Source organism: Chelonia mydas, chromosome 11 (genome assembly GCF_015237465.2).
Source record: "Chelonia mydas isolate rCheMyd1 chromosome 11, rCheMyd1.pri.v2, whole genome shotgun sequence".
In the NCBI taxonomy this organism is placed as follows: Eukaryota; Metazoa; Chordata; order Testudines; family Cheloniidae; genus Chelonia; species Chelonia mydas.
Window position 1 is genome coordinate 40024433 of NC_051251.2, and position 20058 is coordinate 40044490.

The following is a 20058-nucleotide window of genomic DNA, read 5'->3' on the forward strand; positions in this document are numbered from 1 at the left end:
GGAGTGCGAGGCAACACGGAAGCGGGTTTTGGGGGCGAGGAAGATGATAGCTCACAGCAAGGAAGCGGAGAAACTGGTTTCCCCAACAGCCAGGATCTGTTTATTATCTGGACCTGGAGCCAGTACCCCCTGAACCTACCCAAGGTGGGCTCCCGGACACTGAAGGTGGAGAAGGGACCTCTGGTGAGTGTACCTTTGTAAATATTACACATGGTTTAAAAGTAAGCAGATTTAATGATTAATTTGCCCTGGCATTCTTGGCCAGTACAGCTACTGGAAAAGTCTGTTAACGTGTCTGGGGATGGAGCGGAAATCCTCCAGGGACATCTCTGGGATGTACTCCCAAAGCCTTTGCAAAAGGTTTCTGGGGAGGGCAACCTTATTCCATCCTCCATGGTAGGACACTTTACCATGTCAGGCCAGTAGCACGTAGTCGGGAATCATTGCAGAACAAAGCATTGCAGCGTGTGGTCCCAGTGTTGCTGGCATTCAAACAACATCTGCTCTTTATCTCTCTGTGTTATCCTCAGGAGAGTGATATCATTCATGGTCACCTGGTTGAAATAGGGTGCTTTTCTTAAGGGGACATTCAGAGGTGCCCGTTCCTGCTGGGCTGTTTGCCTGTGGCTGAACAGAAATCTTCCCCGCTGTTAGCCACGCGATGGGGGGGCGGGGTGAAGTCATCATCCCAGAGAAGTAGGGGGGGGGGCGGGGGGGGGGATTAGCTGGGTTTCTGCTGCATGTTAACCCGGAAACCGCAGCCCTCCTTTTAAATTGCCAACCCATTTTAACTGGCCAACCCAACGGCTACTTCGTATGGGAAATGGGGGCACTGCTGTTTGAAACCATTCCCACATGTTATGAAGGTTAAAGAAGCCAAAAGACTGTGGTTTACCATGGGTGCCTGCAAGCTGAATTCTGTTGTCTGGCCCTGCATGAGTGATCTCTCACACCAAACTGGCATACCCTCAATAAGAGGCAAAATGCAACCTTGTAATGAAAGCACATGTGCTATGTAATGTTAACAGCAAGGTTTACTGTGAAAGAGTTACCCATTGTTCTATAAAATGTGTCTTTTAAACTACCACTCTCCCTTTTTTTTCCCCCCTCCACCAGCTGCATATGTTTCTCCTTCCCAGAGGCTAGCAAAGATTAGATTAGCAAAAAAACGTACTTGTGATGAAATGTTCTCTGACCTCATGCTGTCCTCCCACACTGACAGAGCACAGCAAAATACATGGAGGCAGACAATCTCAGAGTGCAGGAAAGCACAATATGAACGCGAGGAGAGGTGGCGGGCTGAAGATGATAGGTGGCGTCAGCTTGCTGACAGAAGGCAGGAGTCAATGCTCAGGCTGCTGGAGGATCAAACTCATATGTTCCAGTGTATGGTTGAGCTGCAGGAAAGGCAGCAGGAGAACAGACTGCCACTACAGCGCCTGTGTAACCAACCGCCCTCCTCCCCAAGTTCCATAGCTTCCTCACCCAGACGCCAAGAATGCGGTGAGGGGGCACCCAGCCACTCCACCCCAGAGGATTGCCCAAGCAACAGAAGGCTGGCATTCAATAAGTTTTAAAGTTTTGAACTGCTGTGTGGCCTTGTCCTTCCTTCCAGAATCGGCCTTCCACGCCATGAATCTGCCCAATTGACACCATGATGTGCACATTGCAGGGACCCGTACTTTGTGAGAAGTCTATGTCCATGTCCTCATCACTCTCATCACCGCACTGCAGTCATTTCCTTGCCTGGTTTTGCTTTTGTGCAGGTTATGGTTCTGCATATCCTGCTGGATAATGCGCACGGTGTTTATAGTGCTCATAATTGCCGTGGTGATCTGAGCAGGCTCCATGTTCCCAGTGCTATGGTGTCTGCGCTGAAAAAAGGTGCGAAACGATTGCTCTGACAGAGGGAGGGGCGACTAACGACTTGGCTTACAGGGAATTAAAGTCAACAAAGGGGGTGGCTTTGCATCAAGGAGAAATAGAATGGCGCCCTCAAGGATAGAACTCAAAACCCTGGGTTTAGCAGGCCGTTGATTTCACAGAGGGAGGGAGGGAGGGGGGGAGAAAATGAATACAAAACAAATCTGGTCTATCTCTTGTTTTGATCCACTTCATCTATCTTTATACATCTTAGGCTGGCAGCAGACGGTGCAGTACAACTGCTAGCCATTGTCCTCTCCTGGCTGCTCACCAGAAAGACGGTGCAGTACGACTGCCGGCAGGACTGAATCTCCATGAGATGAAACTTAAAAAGGGAAATGACCTGGCTGAGTCACTCCCATGTCTGCCCAGGTGACCCGACTGACCTCACCGAGGTTAGCTAAAAGATCACCCAGGAGTACGACGACGATGGCTACCAGTCATAATGCACCGTCTGCTGCCAAAAGGCAATGAGCTGCTGCTGCGTAGCAATGCAGTACCATGTCTGCCAGGACACATACGGTGACGGTAAGCTGAGTGGGCTCCATGCTTGCTGGGGTATGGCGTCTGCCCGGGTAACCCAGGAAAAAAGGCGCGAAACGATTGTCTGCCGTTGCTTTCACGGAGGGAGGGAGGGAGGGTGGGGCCTGACGATATGTACCCAGAACCATCATAGAATCGTAGAATATCAGGGTTGGAAGGGACCTCAGGAGGTCATCTAGTCCAACCCCCTGCTTAAAGCAGGACCAAGGACGGAAGAATCCAATGCACCGCTACAGACTAGGGACCGACTGGCTAGGCAGTAGTTCTGCAGAGAAGGACCTAGGGGTTACAGTGAACGAGAAGCTGGATATGAGTCAACAGTGTGCCCTTGTTGCCAAGAAGGCTAACACCATTTTGGGCTGTATAAGTAGGGGCATTGCCAGCAGATCGAGGAACGTGATCGTTCCCTTCTATTCGACATTGGTGAGGCCTCATCTGGAGTACTGTGTCCAGTTTTGGGCCCCACACTACAAGAAGGATGTGGAAAAATTGGACAGAGTCCAGCGAAGGGCAACAAAAATGATTAGGGGTCTGGAACACATGACTTATGAGGAGAGGCTGAGGGAACTGGGATTGTTTAGTCTACGGAAGAGAAGAATGAGGGGGGATTTGATAGTTGCTTTTAACTACCTGAAAGGTGGATCCAAAGAGGATGGATCTAGACTATTCTCGGTGATAGCAGATGACAGGACAAGGAGTAATGGTCTCAAGTTGCAGTGGGGGAGATTTAGGTTGGATATTAGGAAAAACTTTTTCACTAGGAGGGTGGTGAAACACTGGAATGCGTTACCTAGGGAGGTGGTGGAATCCCCTTCCTTATAAGTTTTTAAGGTGAGGCTTGACAAAGCCCTGGCTGGGATGATTTAGTTGGGGATTGGTCCTGCTCTGGGCAGGGGGTTGGACTAGATGACCTCCAGAGGTCCCTTCCAACTCTGATATTCTATGATTCTATGATTCAATCCCCAACTAAATCATCCCAGCCAGGGCTTTGTCAAGCCTCACCTTAAAAACTTATAAGGAAGGGGATTCCACCACCTCCCTAGGTGGATCATTTTATTTCTGATCCTTGCCTTAGACAAGTCAATCCCCCCTCTACCTCAATTTACTCCTCTCATGCTTTCCTCATGGGGATATGGATTAATTAATTAATTAATGCTTGTGGAAAGGGGTAAGAGTTACATAGTTTGGATTTAGGAAATATTCAGCTTTGGATCTGATTCCAAATGCAGGAGGATTTGGAATTCCTGTTCAGGCCCTTCTGAAGCACTTTGCAACCCTTTGAGATGGAAAAACATTATATGCAATAATTGAAAAGTATAATTACATATTGGATAAACATTGGACTTGGATGTTTTTAGAAGGTCTCTTTCTATAAGTCTATAATATAGAACTAAACTATTGTTGTATGTAAAGTAAATAAGGTTTTTAAAATGTTTAAGAAGCTTCATTTAAAATAAATTAATATGCAGAGCCCCCCAGACCGGTGGACAGGACCCGGGCAGTGTGAGTGCCACTGAAAATCAGCTTGTGTGCCGCCTTTGGCACGCGTGCCATAGGTTGCCTACCGCTGATTTAAAACAATATCCATACCATAAGTCAATATCACACCATTTACAAATATTACATCAGTCTTAGATAGAATGGAGGCTAATATAGGAATAGTACTTGGTAGGGCATGTGACAAACATGAGGGCAACCTCATGGTGCATTTTCCAGTCCAGTTGTTGGATTTAGACACTAATAAGTAAGTGTCCCTAAATGTTCGTACATCTTTGTCTGTGGGGCTCTGCTCTCTCTAATTGGATGACTTTTGTGTGCCAGTGGATTGTTCTGGTGATCTGTCCTTTTGTGCACTGTTGATTTCAGTTTCCGTTATTACATTTTGGCATTCACGTCTATCAATGGCTGGTGTGAATGTTGCACTAACCTGATCTACAATTTCCAAATTTACAGGATCAACAACATCCTCATTTCCAGGATGTGGATAAAATGTTTCTGTGCATAGATTCAGAATATCTGGTACCATCATATAATGTAATTCATTTTCACTCTCACTTATCAGAATCTCTTCCATTAAAGAGTGAGAATGCTGTAGCCTCCCTTCATGTACAGTTACATGAATAGATTACCTTATTAAGGGAGTCCCTCTAGTTTAACTTTTGTTCTTCTGGCAACGTTTTCAACATAGCCAGCAGTGTTCAGTTCAGCTTTTCTACTTACCCATTGTTCTGGGGGTAAAGTGGGGTTAAGGAAGATGTTTCAATTTTACAATAGTGCTGTACTTTCAGAAAAAAATATTTTCAAACTCTGCTCTTCGGTCATGATAAATCCTTTTTGGGGATCAAAATTTTAAAAGAGAGTCATTGAAGATCAGGTCTGCCACAGTCTTTTCTGACTTGGTGCTGAGGTAGGCTTGAACAAACCTAGTGAAGTGAATCACTCAAAGATGTATTCATATCCTCCTCTGCTTCTGCCTAAATACATTAAGTCTATTGATACAAGGTCAAAGGATTCTGTTGTAACAGTTAGTGGAACTCTGGTAGCTGGTGAGGTTTCCTTTTCTTGACGCATGTGCAGACTCTAGTGACATAATGTTTTATGTCCCTCTTCATTTGTGAGCATAAAATTGATCTCTTGCAAGACTGATTACTTGCTCTATTCGAAATGTCCCCTATCTTCATGTAGTTCTTTATATACTTGCCTTTTTGTATTTTTCAGGTAATATCAGTTGATTATGAAACTTGGTTTTTTTGATAAAGTATTCCATCTGTATCCAACTGCAATTGATACCATTAATGCATCAGGGTGGTGATCTTAACACATCCTACTGAAGTGAAGTGAGCTGTAGCTCACGAAAGCTTATGCTCAAATAAATTGGTTAGTCTCTAAGGTGCCACAAGTACTCCTTTTCTTTTTGTGTTCTCTTGGTTATTCAGTTTGTGTGCAAGGACTTATAATGAAGAATTTTAGCAATTGTTGGATCTTCCTTCTGAGCAGCAAAACTGTCTTGCCGTGGAATAGGCTTTATGGTGGATTTAATACCTGCGGAGAAGTCTTCTATTGCCAAAGAATTAGCAGTAATAACTGCTAACTAAGATACTTTGTCATTTCTTTGTACATCCAAGAACTGTAAGACGGCATTAACAAATTTTTTGCTTCTCTTTTCTGTCCATTCTATCTTCTATTTTTCCATATCAAGGGGAATACTGGGTAACATCTGTTTCCACATTAGATTTCCCTGGATGATATTTAACTGTAAAGTTAAAGTCAGCCAATTCTGCAACCCACCCGTGTGCTGTGGTCTTCAGCGTGGCAGAGGTGAAGACATAAGTTAGCAGGTTGTTATCACTGTAAACTGTGAAGGATTGTTCATAGTAATAGTCACAGAATGTATCAGTTATGGCCCATTGCAAAGGTAGACACTCCAGCTTTCCTGCATGAAGGTGATAATTCTTCTCAACTGCAGTTAAAGTTCTTGTCCCATATCTAGTGAGTGCTAGTTTACCTTCTGATGCTGATACAAGACTGCACCTAGTCCTTTATTGGAGGCATCTACATGAAGGATAAAGGGTAAGTTAAAATCTGAATAGATTTTATTAGTGGCTGTACCAGGCAGTCAATCAGCTGGTTTAACACTCTTGGATGTTGGTTGTGATGCTGTATGGAATGTGGGAGACCATTTATAAATATTACCAATATTATAAAATTGCAAGGAATCTGACCAGCTATGCTGTGTAAGTTATCTGTGAAAATGTTATGATTTGCCAAGTATGATTTTGTTTATATGTTTGTATCACCTTTTTACTGTGAGTTATAGATATGTATGATATATCTGTAGTTCAAACGTGTGTTGTGCATCTGGGTGACTCCCCCAGAGAGATTGGCATCAGCCTAAACTGTTCAATGGCCCATCAAGGGTTATCAGCTGTACAATGAACCCATTGAAAAGAAGCAGGGAATACACCTTATGAGTCAGCAAGGCATGTGGTATGCGTATGGACAGAGAACTCTAAGGCTTGTACATGCCATGTGCCGGGCAGCTTGTGTTTGGTACAAAGGAAGTACAGGTCACATGGCAAAAGACTATAAAAGGCAGCTGCATCATCTCCATTTTGTCTTCATTCCTGCTTCTTACATCTGGAATAATTTTTCTACAAACTTAAGCTCTGAACAAAGGACTGAATAACCCATCCAAGCTGTGGATGTATCCCAGAGGGACTTTCAAGCCAGCAAACTCGCCAATGCTGCTAAGAACCTGTTATATGGATTTTGAATCTCTGTATGTATCGGAGTGCTTTATCATTTAACAACTCTCTTGTTGTTTTCTTTTTTCTTTATAATAAACCTTTAGTTTTAGACACTAAAGGATTACCCAAAAATACCACGCTGCCAGGTAAGGTCCAACCTAATATTGACCTGGCATTGCAATGTGGCTGGCCCTTTGACGTTCAGAAGAACATTTTGTATAGCGAGCAAAGGTTTTTTTAAATAACTTCTCACTGTACTGGATCTAGGTGCTGACTGGGAGCCAGAGAACTGGAATGCAATAAGGGGGCTGTGTGACTTGATAACCAGTGTGAGGAATCAGAAGTACAGTTTGTGACTTGTTGGTGAGTTTAACTTCACTGTTAACCACCAGTTTTGGGAGTATCTGCTCTCCCTTTTGCAGCCTGCCGTGCCCAGGGCATTTTCAGTGAAGGCTACCCCAGGCACCCCGGGTCACATTGGTCAGTCCAGGTAACTGACTGGTTGGAGGGTATCTGTCCAACAGACCCCCGTCTCTTGCCTTTTGGTTTTCTTCCTTTTCCGAGTCCACTTTTGATGGTATTGTGTGTCAGATTCCTGTGGAACAGACAACCAGTCATACAAGGCCATTGCTATTTGGGAAAAGTCTTGAATGTACCTTCTATAGTAGATGAGGAAACCTAGCAGCTTGGGAAGTACTCTGCAAAAGCACAAACCACCTGTGAAATATCTGTCACCCCGACGCCAGAAAACAGAACTAGTGTTAAAGAAATACTTTAAGACACCAGGACAGATTGGGAACTCCCACCAAAAGGGTTAAACCTAAGCCATTTGTCTTATCAAATTTAAAGCTGTGAAGCCCACTCCCCTCTTATGAAGTCCAAGCTCCAGAGTGCTGAAAGTGCTAATGCAAGTGCTGCTAGCCCAAGTCTGTTGAACTGCACTGAGAGCCTCATTGCTGAGGGCTGAACAGGAAAACCCTGTGAGGCTCTGCAGTGACAGCCTGAGAACATCCACTAGCACAAGAAATGCAGCCAAATGTAAGATACTGGTTATCTGAAATGCTAACCTGCATTAAGGTGGGGTAACATAGGTGTGGTTTTACAGTATTAGTAAGCATTGGGAGGAGCATGATAAGAATGTGTTCAGGAACATGTGCTTGCAAGGCATTCTATGCCCAAAGTACATTCTTTTGGCAGAATAGTAACTATTTAGCCTGGAAGCGTGACTCACAGTGGGATGTGTAAAAAGAAAAGGAGGACTTGTGGCACCTTAGAGACTAAATTTATTTGAGCATAAGCTTTCATGAGCTACAGCTCACTTCATCGGATGTGTGTGTGCGTCAGGTGCATATCACAAAGGATCTTGATTCACTTACTTCCTGCCTGACATGTTTTGAGGGCAACATTCAAAATGCACACACAGCACAGGAAGAGCGCCCTTAGACCATGAGTAAAATAAATATGTTCAGCCATGAGTGCAAAGGGAAGTTATAAACAAACTCAGCAATTCTAGTTCCTCCTTATCAAAGCAGCACTTGCACGGTGACTTTTCTTACTAAAGAAGAGCAATTACTTTCTGCAGCTCACATTTGCTGGGTCACTAAATTCAACTGCACTACCACTAGAAAGAGGTCAGGTCACCGCTCCAGCCCAGCAGAGTTCCAGGTTCTATACTATTTTCTACAGAAACTTTATCAGGAACACTCAAAAATATGGTAGCACCATTGCCCCGCCACATGAAAGTAAAGACAATGGATATCAGTATATTAAAGATGACCTCAAACTGTGGAAATCAGAGCTGTGTATCAAATAAATCTCAGTAAGTTGGAGCTTGTTAAAATACAAAGAGTTGGATCAGGCCTTTTTTCCCCCCCTTTCCCCCCTCCATCTACTCCATACCCCATGTTTGAAAGTACTTGGGTATACCAGCAACATGTATAGGATACGCAAACCCGCATGGATCCTCTAGATCCCAGAAGACATAAATGCAGAAAGAAGGGGTAGGGGGCACAGGAGGAAAAGTTCCAGTCTTTCTGATCCAGTAACTAAATGAAATTCCAATATGGAATTGAACTGGAGATAGCTTTTGGGCCTACAGAGCCCATGGCCTCTATTGCCCTGTAGCATGATGGCCAACTGCATGCCTTACTGCATCAGTGACAGCCTGTGAAATATTTTATTGCTACACCTGTCAAAACATAATCAAATTATGTCCATTATGAAAGCATTGTTGTGAACAGAGCTGGCCTAAGTACACCCCAAAATGTAACATTCTAATTTTACAAAAAGAGTGTGTGAGGATATTTAAGTCCCCTGCTGCAGCAATGGAGTTAGGGTGACCAGACAGCAAGTGTGAAAATTGGGATGGGGGTGGGGGAATAATAGGGTCCTATGCAAGACAAAGCCCCTAATATTGGGATAGAACCTATAAAATCAGGGCATCTGGTCACCTTAAGTGGAGTTCAGCTGCACTTTGTAAACGATAGCTATTATTCCCCCACCCCCATCCCAATTTTCACACTTGCTGTCTGGTCACCCTAACTCCATTGCTGCAGCAGGGGACTTAAAGATCCTCACATACTCTTTTTGTAAAATTAGAATGTTACATTTTGGGATGTATCCCAAAGAATCCCCTCAGCAATCCTTAGGCCAGCTCTGTTCACAACAGTGTTTTAGCATAAAATAAACACACCTCAACTGGAAATTCCATTTGATGTTAATTTCTGCCTAATTTTTTTTAGAAGTTTGATCTAGGAGCTAAATAAAATATCACAGACAAGTGAATGTGGCTGGAGTGTAAATTAGAGGGACAATAAATTAGGGAAAGGGCTGTTGAAAAGCTGTAGTTTGGCAGGTCTTTTGCAACATCTATTTTAGATTCTATGATCTCATATTTTCCCCCCCAGGATTTTTTTAAGGTACATATTAATGCCAGGGCTGGATTGAGGCAACCTAATGTTCTAGGACACTTCAACATGGCAGAGGGCCCATGGCTCTACTGCCGGCCACCACCACAATTCTGTTCCTCACTGGTGATGGTGGTATTTCCCTACCCAGAGATGCAGGAACAGTGGCATGGAGTCCCCTTCTCCCCATCCCCAACTGTAGGATCAAGGGATCCCTTTTACCCCTCAGAATGGGATTGGCAGGGATAGCACCTGTCATAAATATAAAGGGAAGGGTAAACACCTTTAAATCCCTCCTGGCCAGAGGAAAAACCCTTTCACCTGTAAAGGGTTAAGAAGCTAAAGATAACCTCGCTAGCACCTGACCAAAATGACCAATGAGGAGACAAGATACTTTCAAAGCTGGAGGGTGGGGAGATACAAAGGCTCTCTCTGCCTGTGTGTTGTTTTTTGGCCGGGACCAGAGCAGGAATGCAGGTCAGAACTCCTGTAAAGGGTTAATAAGCAATCTAGTTAGATATGCGTTAGATTCTGTTTTGTTTAAATGGCTGATAAAATAAGTTGTGCTGAATGGAATGTATATTCCTGTTTTTGTGTCTTTTTGTAATTTAAGGTTTTGCCTAGAGGGATTCTCTGTTTTGAATCTGAATACTCTGTAAGGTATTTACCATCCTGGTTTTACAGAGGTGATTCTTTTACTTTTTCTTCAATTAAAATTCTTCTTTTAAGAACCTGATTGCTTTTTCATTGTTCTTAAGATCCAAGGGTTTGGGTCTGTGTTCACCTATGCAAATTGGTGAGGATTTTTATCAAGCCTTCCCCAGGAAAGGGGGTGTAGGGCTTGGGGGGATTTGGGGGAGGGGAAAGACGTTTCTAAGCGGGCTCTTTCCCTGTTATATATTTGTTAGACGCTTGGTGGTGGCAGCAATAAAGTCCAGAGGCAAAAGGTAAAATAGTTTGTACCTTGGGGAAGTTTTAACCTAAGCTGGTAAAAATAAGCTTAGGGGGTTTTTCATGCAGGTCCCCACATTTGTACCCTAGAGTTCAGTGTGGGGAAGGAACCTTGACAGCACCAATAGAAGGAAAAGTAGTATTTACCCTTCACTGCCAAGTTTTGTGCTGCTCCATGTGTGACATTTTATGCAAAACTCTAATTAGGATGTGTACAAATAATTTGCATATGGTCCTATTCATCTGTTTCAAAAACACTGTGGGTTTAGTGCCAATGAAAGGCATTGGAATGCTATTGTTTCCCTTGTCAGTTTCTCCTGTGCAGTAGCAGTAGGTGTATGGGATACAGAGCCATATACATTGCACCCCTCAAAAGAGGGGGAAGTGAGGGCTTGTGGGAAGTCAGGGGAAGCTTTTGGGGGCAGGGGTCTCTGGGGAAGTCCTAGGAGGTATGTGCAGTTGTGTGGGAGGGGAACCTATGGGTTGGAATTAGCCCTTGTCCCCTGATTAGTTCCTATCTCCCCCCCATTCTGTTTTCCCCGCTAGCTCTTGCTTCTTCCTTGGCTGCAGCTCCCCTTTAGCTAACCCAGTAGCTCCTATCCACTGCATGCATCCGAGGAAGTGAGCTGTAGCTCACAAAAGCTTATGCTCAAATAAATTTGGTAGTCTCTAAGGTGCCACAAGTACTCCTTTTCTTTTTGCGGATACAGACTAACACGGCTGCTATTCTGAAACCCACTGATATGTATGTGGCAGTTCACACCTCTCAAAGCTCTTTTTCAGACAGTCTACAGGCTCAGGCAAATATTGCTGCTTTGGTTACACTCTGTTCACATTTTCAAGCTTTTCTTGAAACACCAAACAGGGCTAAGAGACCTTTTAAACTGGGAAATGGACAAAAAGTGGAAAATGCAACACTTTATAAAACAAATATAAATATCAATCAGCACCCCTTCTTTCACCTGCAGACCATCCCCCACATTGCTTGAGGGTTCAGAATATGACCCTAGTTGTTTTAGTAAGACATTAATGCAAAACTAACCGTTCTAAGTGCTCTGCTTTTCTTTGGAGCCAGTACTGACAAGTGGGAGGCGGTTGGAAGATGCAGTCATCAGGAACGATCACTGGAATCCAGCGTGTTAACAGCAAGCACCGCACTTCTGATAAACACACAGTCTGACAAAGAGAGTCTATACTGAAGTTCAAGGTGCCAGAGTTTGGTACAAAGTGGAGTTCAGAGCGTGGGTTGTTCTTTCCCCGAGGATCATCTCAGCCTAACTAAGCAATGGCTGCAGGGGCATCCTGTAGGGAACTCCTAACAGAAGACTCCACAGAGACGAGGGTAAGTTGGACCTCTCTGAATCAGAGGTGTTTCAGGGACAGACTACAGCTGCCAGCTTTAATTCACTACTCACAGTTTCCGCAGTGGAGCTTTCTCACAGCAGGCCACATGATGTTTCGATGGACTGGCACAGTGGCATTCAAGATAGAAAAAGGCAGTTTGGGAGGTGGAACTCTTCACATGCATGTCTTCTCCTGTGCTGGTGGGAGAGAGCACTGGCTGGAGGAGATTGTGTGGAAATTTGGCATCAACTTTTGGAGCTGTAGTTTGGACATAGAAAAGAACCAGGTGCCAAGAACAGAATCCAGGACCCAACCTGAATAAGGGGAGGGGAGAAGCTGCTTCAAATATTGACAATTGCAAGCACCAGAAAGAGAGAAAGGAAGAGGCTTAGCCCATACCTTAGGGGAGGGACTACATTTTGAGGCACTCAGGGCATGTCTACACTGGCAAAGTTACAGCACCGGCAGTTACAGTGCCGCTCAGAGAGCGCAGAAGGAAAACCGCTGTTGTGTATTCACACTGACAGCTGCCTGTGCAATAGCATGTTCACACTTGCGGCACTTGCAGTGCTATTCAGAGTGGCGCACTCTGGGCAGCTATTTCTCAAACCACCTCTTTCTTTTTTGCTGCTAAAACTTGTGGGAGGCGGAGGGGGTCGCGGGGTATCTTGGGTCCAGTCCCAATGCCCCGTGATGCATTGCTTCGCATCCCAGCAACCCCTGTGCTTCCGTCCGCATTTGGCGCCATCTTTCAGTGGTTTGTGTACTGCGTGCCTTGCCTCTTTCGGGCTGCAGGAATAATCCCGAACTGCTGACCAGTATGCTGCTCGCACTGACCAACACGTCGCGAGTAGCAGTGGAGTTATTCCTTAAACTACAAAGGCAAGAGGAGTGTGATATTGATCTCACCACGCATAGTAGCTACGACACAAGATCGCCTGTGGCATTCATGGAGGTGCTGACCACAGTGGAACAACACTTTTGGGCTCGGGGAAACAAGCACTGCGTGGTGGGATCACATCGTGATGCACGTCTGGGATGACGAGCAGTGGCTGCAGAACTTTTGCATGAGGAAAGCCACACTCATGGGACTGTGTGATGAGCTCGCCCCAGCCCTGCAGTGCAAGGACACAAGAATGAGAGCTGCCCTGCCGTTGGAGAAGTGCGTGGCGATTGCACTGTGGAAGCTGGCTGCTCCAGACTGCTACCGATCAGTCGCTAACCAGTTCAGAGTGGGAAAGTCGACCGTTGGAGTCGTGTTGATGGAAGTGTGCAGGGCCATTAATCGCATCCTGCTCTGAAAGGCCGTGACTCTGTCATGCACATTGCCCATTGTGGACAAATGGGCTTCCCTAACTGCGGAGGGGCGACAGATAGCATGCACAATGAGTTAAATAGGCCTAGGGCCACATGCTTGTCGTGGATAAAAAGAAATTGAACTACTATACATTCATTCAATGAGGCAGGCAGGGGTCCTGTGGAAAAAGAGTATGTAATCATGTAATTAAAGTCTGTATCATAATGCCTGTGCAAAAGGGGGCCAAATGCAGGTTGCACAGGGAATCCCAATTCCAGCATTTTCTAACTTTTCGATGTTTGCTTGACTTGTCAACCTGTGGGGTTTTTTAAATGTTATATCTATTTAAATAGCTGAGATGATTTTTTCTCTGATCTTACCCAAATACAAATAAATAAAAAATTATTTTCCTTATCATTCTTCTCTCTGTACTAGAATGAACCTTTGCCCCTATAGGAACCTCATATAGCAATAACTTAGACACAGTAACTAATAAAATACTCTCTATTTACATAGCTCCTTTCATCTTAATGGATGGCATAGAGTTGCCAAACAGCTGACCTCTACTAAATTTCATATTATCCCGAGAGAATTATCTGTTTTAAAAATTAATCAAATATTGTATGTTCCTTTTATTCTTTTTAAAATAGAGAATAGGGGAGTATTGACTGATACTTCACAAAGTACACTGAGGTATAAGTTGTAGTATTTATTGATGTATACGTGGAAAACTATAGGTTGTATAATAGCAACTTGGAATTATTGAATATCTTGGTCAAGATCCTCAGTTGTTGTAAAGAGCTAGTTTACACCTGCTGAGAAGCTGCTCTCAGTTGTGTACTGTAGTATTATAATTCTCATAGTCAGTATTCCATTATTACAATAAAAGTTTTACCTTTGCCATTTCACTGCATTATCTCTCTTCATCAGTGTCCAGTTTGGAGGTACTCTGTGCATCATACTGCATTAAGGAAATCCCCTAACAGCAAAGATGGCATATCAACAAGGCCAGGTATTACATGTGGAGGCAATAGAAGCCCTGTGCATACTGTGTGGAGTCTGTAAGTGCCCTTTAATTGTTGGTCATTTTTCCATTTGGAAGTCTAGCCCTTTTTCTGTGTGGACTCAGATGTGAGCACTCTGCATTGCTAACATTGAACCTCAAAGCTTTTATTAAACTCCTAGATTAAAAAAACCTCTAGTAGACAATCTGTAAAATTGTTACAAATTTAGGAAAAACTTTGCAATTGCAACTTTGTTAGCATTACAGTGTGTCTTTCAAATCTACAGGAAAAGACACCATTGTGACACTCTATCTGTAAGCGAGGGCAGATTTTGGCCCAGAGAATAAAATTCTGCCAAATAAAGCCCAGGGTAAGTGGGTTCAACTTCCATGGAAGTCTCTGACTAAAGGCAGAAGGTAACATAAGAATGGCCATACTGGGTCAGATCAATAGTCCATCTAACTCAGTATGCTGTCTTCCAACCGTGGGCAGAATAATAAAATTAGAGGCCCATAAAACATCTAATTCAGCATCCCTTTGGATCATTGAACTATGTCTAATGTACCTGTAAAAGGTAAAGCAAACTCTGCTTACTTACTACCCCTCTAAGCTGTAAATGGTGTGGGAGGCAGTTGGAAAAGAAGTGAGGGTAACACCCTTAGGTGAAATTCAAGCATTAATATTGTTTTGTTACTTGCGTATTTGTATTAGCCAAATTGCAGTCACAAAACTTATTTGGTTTAAATCTGTTGCTCTGCATCATTATTCCAAAAATAGGCATCAAGTTAGTTGTGATTTTGGACATACCCAACGTGGTAAAGGAAGCCAGCTATGTATAATCTTTCTGCTTTACACAGGAAGTATCAAAACAAAATGTAGCAGCCTTTGCTACCCACAACATGAAACAAAGTTATTGTTAGAGGTGTTAATTCACCAGAAGAAAATGCTCAACTTCTTTTGCAATTTTCCCTTTACATTGCCTAAACAAATAAAGCATGTGTTAATATTTTTCTCTCTTACCCACTTATGTTTTAATCTAGGGTCTAAAGATGCAAGGAAAACATCTTTGGCTCCTAACTAAATCATTAAACTTCTTTTATAGACAAATCAAGGTGTAAATCTAGGACAATTAATAATTTCAACCCTTAGGTTTCCTGAATCTGCTCTGAACAACATTTAATCCATTGGTGGTATGATTTGTCGGTATTTTGGGAATACTTACTTGTTTGTTAGTTATATATTTTGTGTCATGTGATTAGATTATAATTGTTCATACTTTGGGGAAGTTTTTGTTGCAACAACAATATTTTTGCACACTTGTATGAATAATAAAGCTATTAATAGTGAAACATTTTTCTTTTCGGTACCACACTATTTCCATAGTATAATTAGGGTTTAAGCCGGCTGGGTGTTTCCCTATAAAACACCAGTGGTAGTTCAATTTTTGCAAAAGTCGGTCATAAATATGGGTGTGTTTGTCAATGAACAACTTAAAAACATTAGTTACAATTATTTTTATATATAATAGGGCTGTCAAGCGATTAATCACACTGTTAATAATAGAATACCATTTATTTAAGTATTTGTGGATGTTTTCTACATTTTCAATCTCTTTATCATGAAAGCTGTACTTACAAATGTAGAATTATATACAAAAACCCCTGCATTCAAAAATTAAACGTAAAATTTTAGAACCTGGAAGGCCACTCAGTCCTACTTCTTATTCAACCAATCACTGAGAGAAACAAGTTTGTTTCCATTTGCAGGAAATAATACTCTCCCCCTGCTTCTTGTTTACAGTGTTATCTGAAAGCAAGAACAGGAGTTCTCATGGCACTGTTGTAGCTGGTGCTGCAAGATATTTACGTGCCTGATGCACTAAAGATTCATCTTGTGACGGGTTGAGTCACAGAAACCCCCTTGGGACTGCCATCTGATGTGCCGAGACTACCTCTGAGCCTGTTTTCCCTGCCAGCTTGGGACTTTAGTACCCTGTCTTGTTGAGACAGACATGCTAGCCTGCTGCAAACACAGACCCGGGTCTGAACGACGTCCCCCAAAAGCTGCAGGCTTAACTGAAAACAACTTAAGAAGTGCTCCTGTCTCTAGCACCCAGATACCCAGTTCCCAATGGGATCCAAACCCCAAATAAATCTGTTTTACTCTGTATAAAGCTTATACAGGGTAAACTCATAAATTGTTCGCCCTCTACAACACTGATAGAGAGAGATGCACAGCTGTTTGCTCCCCCAGGAATTAATACTTGCTCTGGGTTAATTAATAAGCAAAAAGTGATTTTATTAAATATAAAAAGTAGGATTTAAGTGGTTCCAAGTAATAACAGACAGAACAAAGTAAATTACCAAGCAAAATAAAACAAAAACATGTAAGTCTAGGCCTAATATAGTAGGAAACTAAATGCAGGTAAATCTCGCCCTCGGAGATGTTCCAATAAATTTCTTTCACAGACTAGACTCCTTCCTAATCTGGATCCAGCAATCACTCTCACCCCTGTAGTTACTATCCTTTGTTCCAGTTTCTTTCAGGCATCTCTTTGGGGTGGAGAGGCTATCTTCTGAGCCAGCTGAAGACCAAATGGAGGGGTTTCCAGGGCCTTACATAGTCTTTTTCTCTTGTGGGTGGAAACCCCTCTGTTCTCCTGTGTAAAATCCCCTCAACAAGATGGAGGTTTGCAGTCACCTGGGCAAGTCACATGTCTATGAATGATTCAGCTTTTTGCAGGCCGACGCCATTGTTTACATGTTAGTTTGAACAGGAAAGCTCAGATGTGGATTGGCATCTCCCAAAGTCCATTGTCAGTTAAGTGTTTGTTTCTTGATTGGGCACTTACTGAGAATAGTCCTTTCTCAAGAAGCTGACCAAATGCTTCACTGAGGCTACTTAGAATCAAACAAGTACATAGCCAATATTTGTAACTTCATACAAAAATGATACACACATACAGACAGCATAATCATAACCAGCAAACCACAGCCTTTCCATAAACACCCCACTTGGCCTCCTCCGGACAAGACCTGGTGCAACTGTAGGACCCTGGTTGCAACAATGATCTATACTGTCACAGTTCCTGTCAATAACATCACACATGTCCCTTCATTCTTCAACTACACAGACAGCTGCAGCGGCACAGGAGCAGCAAACAGAGCTGTAAATAGGGGAGTTTGGGGGGAAGACTGAGAGCCAGGCAAAGGAACAGACAGGCTAGTGAAGGGAGCGTGTGGTGGTCTGGCAGTGCTGTGGTGCTCGTTGGGAGTTTGTTTTGCTGTGGATGGTGGTGTTTTGGTTTCGTTTGTGTTTCCCAGACTAACAGGACTTAGGTGAGAAGGCGATGACAGATACAGAGGCAGCAGTGGTAGTGACCCAAGTAGTGGAAGACACAATGAAGATGGCTGGATGTAGAAGCTGCTGCATGTACATGATCCTGGAGCGGGTACCTGATGGAAGAAAAGATCCGAGGACTGGAGATGCAGGTGGAAACTCTGGTTGAGTTTAGAAGGGGGTTTGAGTGGATGATGGAGCAAAGACATGAGGAGGCTGAAAGGAAAAGCTCAGACTTGCAGAGGGAAGCAGGACTGAAGAATTCTGAGGGGAGACTGCCGGGTGAAGAAAATGGACAGTGGAAGCATGTGACTAAGAGAACCAGGCAGAGGAAAAGACGGGCTAGTGAAGGAGAAATAGAGGTCAGGAACAGGTTTGAGGAGTCGGAAAATGAAGAAGGGGCACAGCAGGTGGTCACTGAAGGGGAGAGGGCAAGGAAGAAGAGAAGAGCAGCTAGTCCTATAGGAAGAGGGCAAGAGTCAATGGAGATAACACCAAATATGAGCCCCAGGAGGATACAGGATGGGTTGCAGAGGATTTCAAGGGACAATAGGAATCGAGATGACTTGCAGTCAGAGGGAACACGGGACAGACCGGAGAATCACACCATCACCAGGAAAAGGCAGGTCTACGTGATTGGGGACTCCTTACTGAGAAGAATAGACAGGCCTGTAACAAGAGCTGATCCAGAGAACAGAAGGGTGTGCTGTCTGCCAGGTGCTAAGATATGGGATGTGGACCCGATGCTGAAGAGGATCCTAACAGGAGTGGGAAAGAATCCACTGATCGTCCTTCATGTGGGAACAAATGATACGGCTAGATTCTCACTGGAACGTATCAAGGGAGACTATGCCAGGCTGGGGAAGACTATGCCAGGCTGGGGAAGGGAGACTATGCCAGGCTTAAGGAAATCGAGGCTCAGGTGGTCTTCAGTGGGATTCTGCCTGTTCCTAGAGAAGGGTAACAAAGGTGTGACAAGATTATGATGCTCAACAGATGGCTTAGGCACTGGTGCTATAAGGAGGGCTTTGGGATGTATGGCCACTGGGAAACATTCATGGAGAGAGGACTGTTCTCTCGGGATGGACTTCACCTGGGTAAGGAGGGAAATAGACTTCTAGGATGGAGGATGGCACAAGTGATCAAGAGAGCTTTAAACTAGGAATCTGGGGGAGATGGTTGCGAGATGTCCAGGTAATCTCCACGCTGGATTTTAACATTGAGAGGGAAGAAAACAAAGTAAGAGAGGATACAGCCGTGGGTAGGAGAATGGACATAAGGAGGAAGGGCAGTGTGGATACCAGTCTCATAAGTCATACTGGCTGTAGAATGTCCATTCCTAATTGGGTAAAGAATGTGAGCGAGGCCAAACAGCAAAAATTAAGATGTTTGTACACCAATGCGAGGAGCCTAGGTAACAAAATGGAGGAACTAGAGCTACTGTTGCAGGAAGTGAAACCAGATATTATAGGGACAACAGAAACATGGTGGAATAGTAGTCATGATTGGACTACAGGTATTGAAGGGTATGTGCTGTTTAGGAAAGACAGAAATAAAGGCAAAGGTGGTGGAGTAGCATTGTATATCAATGATGAGGTAGACTGTAAAGAAATAAGAAGTGATGGAATGGATAAGACAGAGTCTGTCTGGGCAAAAATCACATTGGGGAAGAAAGCTACTAGAACCTCCCCTGTGATAGTGCTTGGGTGTGCTATAGACCACCGGGATCCAATTTGGATATGGATAGAGACCTCTTTAATGTTTCTAATGAAGTAAATACTAATGGGAATTGTGTGATCATGGGAGACTTTAACTTCCCAGATACAGACTGGAGGACAAGTGCTAGTAATAATAATAATAGGGCTCAGATTTTCCTGGATATGATAGCTGATGGATTCCTTCACCAAGTAGTTGCTGAACCAACAAGAGGGGATGCCATTTTAGATTTGGTTTTGGTGAGCAGTGAGGACCTCATAGAAGAAATGGTTGTAGGGGACAGCCTTGGTTCAAGCGATCATGAAGTAATTCAGTTCAAACTAAATGGAAGGATAAACAAAAATAGATCTGTGACTAGGGTTTTTGATTTCAAAAGGGCTGACTTTCAAAAATTAAGGAAATTAGTTAGGGAAGTGGATTGGACTCTAAAGGCAGAGGAGGCCTGGAATTACTTCAAGTCAAATTCAGAAACTATCAGAAGCCTGCATCCCAAGAAAGGCAGAAAAAATTCACAGGCAGGAGTTGTAGACCAAGCTGGATGAGCAAGCATCTCAGAGAGGTGATTAAGAAAAAGCAGAAAGCCTACAAGGAGTGGAAGATGGGAGGGTTAGCAAGGAAGTCTACCTTATTGAGGTCAGAACATGTAGGGATAAAGTGAGAAAGGCCAAAAGCCATGTAGAGTTGGACCTTGCAAAGGGAATTAAAACCAATAATAAAAGGTTCTATAGCCGTATAAATAAGAAGAAAACAAAGGAAGAAGTGGGACCGGTAAACACTGAGGATGGAGT